Source organism: Triticum aestivum, unplaced genomic scaffold, assembly GCF_018294505.1.
Source record: "Triticum aestivum cultivar Chinese Spring unplaced genomic scaffold, IWGSC CS RefSeq v2.1 scaffold26269, whole genome shotgun sequence".
Taxonomy (NCBI): Eukaryota; Viridiplantae; Streptophyta; class Magnoliopsida; order Poales; family Poaceae; genus Triticum; species Triticum aestivum.
This window is the reverse complement of record NW_025231629.1, coordinates 1-7,044: the sequence shown is the minus strand read 5'-3', so window position 1 is coordinate 7,044 and position 7,044 is coordinate 1. Positions and strand designations below refer to the sequence as shown.

Below are 7,044 nucleotides of genomic sequence, written 5' to 3'. Positions count from 1 at the left end.
TTCCGTTCTGTATCCATATGCACTTTCAGACCAAATAATCACATCATTATCTTTTTGACCGCCTTTGTGGTAACATGGTATCTCGATGAATCCTTTAAAAAAATCATGAATAATATTTAAACATTAGAAGTTTGCCCTTTCAACTAAAGAGGATATTGTTATTGTGGTTATCATTAGTTCAGGATACAGTGCTTCTATAGATGTATTTCTTCGGATACTATTCCCCACTAGAAGTCAGGAACGACTTCTAGTCTGCCTATTATATGTATAAAATATGGAAGGAACTAATGGTTTAGTTCTGCAAATTCTATACAGAAAGTGAAAGAACAAACAAGATCAACGATAACCTGTGATGGACTATTATTTTTTAATACTATCAGCCTGTACTCATGAAATACAATGCAAGGAAATAAGCGCCTACAAGTTGTCCCTATATAAGGTACTCTTTTGGCCATTCCACTATAAATTAGTTACTCTTTCAGCAATTTCAATATAAATTAGTGTGTTTTGCCCAATATGATATACCTAGAACAGTATACAGCCTATCGATTTGCAACCATCCATTTCTGGGTCTAGAGTTTAAACCATCTCTTTTTGTTCATTGTCCAGAAAATATTTACTCATTGTTGAACAATAACGTAATGACTGCCATAGTAAGAATTTGAACAACAGTGTGCATGTGCAGGTAAGGTCCCATCGACGACAATATTTGACTTTTTTGTATTTTTGTTCCTCTCCTGGGACATCATAGCAGACTTGAGAACTGAACTGAAGGTACAAGGCATGGCCTGGTAGACAACCTACTTCCTTTTTTTGGTTGGATTTCAGAAACTGCGGGCCTATGTTGTGTGCTGCATGTATTAATTCCGCTATTTGGTTTCATATGAAAGAATCTTAGTACAATTAAAGTAAACTAGGTATTCCAACTCGCTGCAGGGGGGCGCCATGGAGAAAGTCGAGTTCGTGGAGCAAGTCATGGACGATGCCATGGAAGGTGAACTCTCTCCCTGTCCTTACCGTGCTACTGCTCGTTGTCTCCACGGCCATTGAGTTGTGTTATGTTCTATGCTGCTGTCCATGCAAATTTATAGGATTTGGGGCTGTAGGTTTCAGTGGATCTTTTGGTTCACAGAAAACAGTTTTCGTGTAGGTGAAAGAATTAGCAATGGATCTCTAGGCTGGTGATGATCATGTAAACCCGTTTTAGTGGATTTGGGGCTGTAGGTTTATTCCAAAGCGTGGTGAGCACATATAGGTTTCTCTGTTTCCTGTTGGGTGACTGAAACCAACTAGAAATAAATGTTTTGGTTCAGTTTCAGATGAAAACCATTTTGGTCCTCTTTGCTAACTAACTGGAGAAGAGAAGAGGACTGGTACTGTCATTCACATTGCCCTATGCACATCAACACTTGGCTACTGTGCATATAATTTTTTTTAGCCATGTTTTCTGCAGGCTGTGTCGTAATATTGTGGCATCTGGATTAGTCATCAAAGACAACTAACACTCATGCTGGTACCTTTTCATAATCACATATGAATTGTGTTCAAACTGTAGTGCTATCTTGTTTATTTGTTTCTTCTTATTTGCTACTACTGTTGTCCAGACCAAAAAAAACCAAAGAAATGTGCTAATGAGCGAGTAAGTGTGCGCAAAGTGGTTCTTACTTCTTAATGCACTGTGTGTTAATGGTTCATTTTGTGTTTTTCTTTGTAGATTCAAACTATATATGGATGATTATATGGATATGTGGCAATGGATATGTGGCAAGTACACTACAATGTGATGATGATGATGATGTTCCAGTTCATGATGACGTTGATGTTCCAGTTCATGATGATGATAGATGCTTTCAATTTTAATTAAGTTGTAGGGATGGTGTTCCTGATCGATGATGTTCCCCGTTAAGTTTTAGTTAAGTTTTAGGGATGTTGATGGATGCTGTTAGTTTAAGTTTCATTGTCGAGAAGATGTTGTTCCTCCTGTAATATCCACTATTGTAATCCAATAGTTTTATCCAATATATGATTTCTTCTCTCATGAGTATATTCTCTTATCTTTTCCTCGCTTGATATATATATATATATATATATATATAACTATCACCATTATCTGGAGCATTAATTTAATTGCTGGCAATATATATATATATATATATATAATATTATAATAATAATTATTATTCACATTATATATGTACCAACACCTGGAGCTTGCCAAACAATGAGGTTTGGATTCCTTTATATTAAGCACCAACATATAGAAGTGTTGTAGAAGTCTATTTTATGTGTTGTACTCGTGCAACGGTTCGTTTTACCAACGACAGTATAAGCGTTGCATTATGCGCTAGCAACACTGGATAAGGCTACGCATCTGAAACCGTTGGTAAAGAGACTAGCAACGCATATATGGACATTTAGATATGGAAAAAAGCGTTGCTATAGGTGAGGTCATGTTGTAGTGTGAACTGTTGGATGGGTTCAGGCTAAGATTATTTCAGACAAAGAAAAGTGCCAACTTTGGGGCAGAAATTTTGGCTATGCTTTCACGGGTCTCACAGCCGGAAGACGGCGGCTAGGCAGGGGTTTTAACCCAAGTACGGAGTAGCTCAACTCTCGGGCTTCAAATCCTGGGTCTTATATATAGCCATCACCAGACTGAAAAGGCGATATAAACGGAGACATGCTGAGTGGTTCAAGTGGTATGTGATGTGGGCTGCGGTTGGATCTGGAATCGACGGTTGGGAGCAGGCAGGCGCACAAAGAAGCGGTACGCTAACTGAAGAATAAGTTGACACTGCTACTAAGTACTTATTCAGGTTTAGTTCAGTTCCGGATAGTTGCTGCAGCTAATCCTTTGGCAACTGTGAATGAATGAATGAATGAATGGAACGCATCATCAAGAGATAATTTCCATACATTCATACCCAGTCTCAAAATGTATGACCAATTTTGACACTATCATATTATCTTATATTGTACGGTTGCAACTTCCTTCAAGATGGAGGCAATACTAGTAACACAAAGGAAGGAAAGAAAAGGAAAGGAAAGGAGGGAGCTTCTTCCAGTAATAAGGAAGGAGTATATTCAAAAAAAGGAAGGTCTTGCAGCGTATAAATCATCTCCGTTGAAGCCAATAACTGTAACTGGGAACACCCCATTGCTTCTCCTCTGACTTGACATGAATATGTTGAGAATAGTAACACAACCAATATGCAGCAGGGCAGCATGTGACATTATAAGCCACAAGGTAATAATATATCTACTTGAATTCTTCATTCAGTTGATACCTAAAGTTGCATTTTCACCAACTTACACAAACTCTTTCAAAACGAGGTAGGAAAATTATAAGCTACACGGGCTGGCGAGTTAAGGTAAATGCATGGGCGATTGGTGGCTGCGCCTGTTGTCGCTGACGGTCATGTAGAGGAAGCCAGCGAGGATCTGGGGCAGCTTATTGCGGTTGGTGGGGTCAGCGATGAGGTCGCGCCATGGCACGGAGACACACTTGAAGCGGTGGACGGACCTGGCCGGGAGGCGGGAGAGGATCTCCAAGATAAGGTCGTCGGTGAAGAGGCTGGCCGCCGGATGGTCGTCCAGCCTTGGCTTTGTGTTCCTCTCGAAGCTTGCCTCCATCTCCATGGAGTGCTGCGTAGGCAGGGGAGGGTGTCAAGCGAGGTCAGGCCGGGTCGATTTGCATGCAGATGGGGACAAAAAATCATGGATCTGCAATGCATGAGAAAAATCGATCTGCCAAGTAGTCGGTGACAACGGCGGATCTAGGATTTGAAAACAGGGTGGTTGTCCTAATTATTTTTTGGACAGCAAATATGGCATATGAAAGTACTAACTAACCACCAGTACCACGTAGAAATAGATGGATATGGTGTTACAAACATAGTATAATTCTCAATTAAGTCTCAGTTTTGCCTAAAAGAAGATTCTAACTAATTTGCTTCATATCTATCAATCATGAATTCATAATGTCATAACTGAACACAAATTAGGTACTACTGGATAGTGGGCAGCCTAGGAAAGAGCAAACCCTAAATCAAAAATTGGGGAATCGCCGAGTGGGCAGTGGACGAGATGAACTGGTACCTCAAATCGACAAGGATGGCTGCTGCCTGTCTGCCGAGCGCAGGTGTGCGGACGGGGCACCGGCTTGCAGGGGGCAAGGCCGCACAGTTGCGGTGGCTGCGGCTCCGTGAGTAGCTCTGCAGGCAGGGCCGGCAAGCGGCGAGACGGCGAAATCAGGAGGTTGCACGTACGGCTCCGTGAGTTTTTTCTCGGTCTAGGCAGAGATTTTATTTTTGAGGGCTGGCCAGATGGGTCGGGATTCCGGAATAGCTATCGGGCTTTTATTTTGGGCAACACTCTACACCGGCGCACCGGCGCAACGATTCGGCCGGTCCAATCAGGACCGTACGATCCCAGGAATCTAGTCGTCCGATATGCCTTTTACCCTTCGTCCTTCTTCTCCGTGGCCTTCCTGAAAAAATTGCAGCACCGCATAGACGAAGAGACAGGAGGCTGCCGCCAGCGCCATCGACCCCCGCCGTAATTCGCCGCCTCGCCGCCGGTCGCCGCAGCTTCGCTGCCAGTCGTCGCCCTCGCCGGTGGTCGCCGCCCTCGCCGGCGGTCGGCACCTCCCATGTGTCTCTCATTGGGCGCCACAACCCCCACCCTCCCCACACACGTTTTGCTACGCCGCCGGAGATCACCGGCGTTGGCGACGGCGACCAACGCGCTGTAAAACCACCATCGCACCACCGATGCTTCCCGGCCATGGATTTTTCTCGAACCGTCGATGTGGATGCTGGAAGCATATTTGGAAAATGCTGGAACCGGCTATTAGAGATGTTGCATCCAATGATGTTTTTTGTTGGAATCAAAGCTGTAGCCAGAAACGCGGTCGTCGTCGTTTGTTACAACCGTACCCGATAAAGGCTACATCCACGTTCGTACAGAGCTGCAACCTTTTCACACCAAAAGCTACATCCAATCGACGACATATGTTGACAAATGTTACAACTGTACATTGAAAAAGCTTCGTCCATGTTCGCGAAAGCTGCAACCGGCGAGCGTGGTGACCGCGCACGGTGATTTTGTTTTTGCTACAACCAATTTCGTTTCCTTTGCTACTACCGGCTTCGTTTTTTGATACAGCCATGGCTGGTGAGCGTGGTGACCGCGGGCGGCGAGGACGGCCAGTCCTGCTCCAAGCAACATTCGCGCGACGACGGCCTTGTGGATTTATGCTACATGCTACAACCGGCATTTAAAATTGCTACCACCACGTGCCGTATAGCTACAACCACAATCGTGATTTGCTGCATCGCACGACAATGCGTTTTTTGCTAGAAGCGATGCTCATATTTGCTGGAACGGGGTGAGCGAGATGTTGCAACGGCGAGGGATCTGTGCGACGAGCTGCGACTCACGGACATGAGCGGTGGCAAGCCCGCCGGTGAGCTGCAGCTATCTTCGCCGGAGCTACAACCGTCGCGTCGAGAGCTGCAAAACAGCAGGTTGTGTGGGTGCGTGAACGACGATGAGGACGGTCGGCATGGGCGGCGACTGGCAACTTGGACGGCCGGCGTGGGCGAGGACTGGAGATGCGGTCGGTCAGCCCGCGAGATGAGAGAGAGAGATGGAGCAGCGCAGCCGCACAGGGCGTTGATGGCGAGCAATTGGTTTGATGGCGAGCAGTTGGTGGACCCGGTCACTACGCATCCCACCACGCGAGAAGGCTGCCGTACGATAAAAGTAGATCGCACGGGTCGCGCGCGACCGGCCGAACGTTCGGCCGGCGTGCCGATTGAGAACGTTTACCTTTTATTTTATTTTCTCTGGTCATCTATGTAATCGATATGGTAGGCTGGTCAAAACTTCCAGGGTCCACCCTCTAGCAGCCAAATTTGGTGTTTTGACTTTTTTGCAAAAGTTAAACGATATTTGACCCTGCTTTGATAAAATCGAAGGATCTGATTCTTTTCGTACCGTCGGGGTTGATGATGGTAGGTGGTCCAAGATTCCAGGGTCCACCCAGCCTCTAGCAGCCAAATTTGATGTTTTGATATTTTTGCAAAAGTTGAACGATATTTGACCGTACTTTGATAGATAAAATTTAAGGATCCCATAATTTCCCTACGTCGGGTTGATGACGGTAGGGTAACACAGTCTACCATCACGGTCTCCAGCAGTAAGACTTAACAGCATTGTCACGTCCGTCTGACATTAAAAAATACCATATCACCAATGGTCTTGGCGGTAGCGTGTGTTACCATACCGCCACGAATGAGCAGCTCCAACAAAGCAATTTAAAACACGTCCGGTGTCACTGCAGGCCGGCCACTATTTCTAAAACAGTGAAAGATTTAAAAAACGGGCTGCATGCATCTTGTTGAAATGTGAGATGGGCCTAGAGCCTATATAATAATTTTAGATTTGATCTCTAAGGGCCCATGTAGGTGGCATGACAAGGTGGTGGGAAGTTTAGTCCCACCATGCCAGTGGAAGGAAAGTTGGAGTGGTTTATAAGGGTGGCTCTTCTACATGCTATTGGAGCTTGAGAAGAGAAGAGGCCCTCGCGCGCTCCTCCTCTGCCACCTCGTCGCGCCGTGCCGCAGGTTGCGGGAATGAGCCGAGCCGAGCTCACACCTATGCGCTTATTTTTGCCAGTCACTAACGGAGAGGTTCTGACAGCAGGGCCATGATCCGAGATGTCGGATCGTGGGCTGTCACGGACTCGGACATGGGTCAAGCCCACGTCTCTCCACGCGGCTGCGTCTATATAAGTGTGTTGTGTCCCCTAATCCTAGCCGCCACGAACAGATCACATCTGCTCACGCGCACGCCCACCGTCGTTCCTTTGCTGCTGCTGCCGCCGGTGACTCCATCCCGTCCGCCGCGTACACGGTCGACGGGAGAGCAGGTCTCCGAAACCACGCCCTTCTGGTTCCTGTATGGGGTGAGGGGCGAATAGGTTTTTGGGCAGCGATTACGCGACTGCTCGCTTCCGATCGTCTACTTCCTCTACGTCCG

The 7,044-nt window shown here is 46.1% G+C and overlaps 1 long non-coding RNA gene across 1 annotated transcript; it reads left to right on the top strand.

Annotated features, from left to right (window-relative positions):
• Positions 1-700: 700 nt before the first annotated feature.
• LOC123175840 (uncharacterized) lies at positions 701-1,737 on the top strand. The gene is made up of 3 exons (XR_006488188.1): positions 701-774; positions 937-994; positions 1,151-1,737. It is a non-coding gene; the product is annotated as an uncharacterized lncRNA (long non-coding RNA).
• Positions 1,738-7,044: the final 5,307 nt, after the last annotated feature.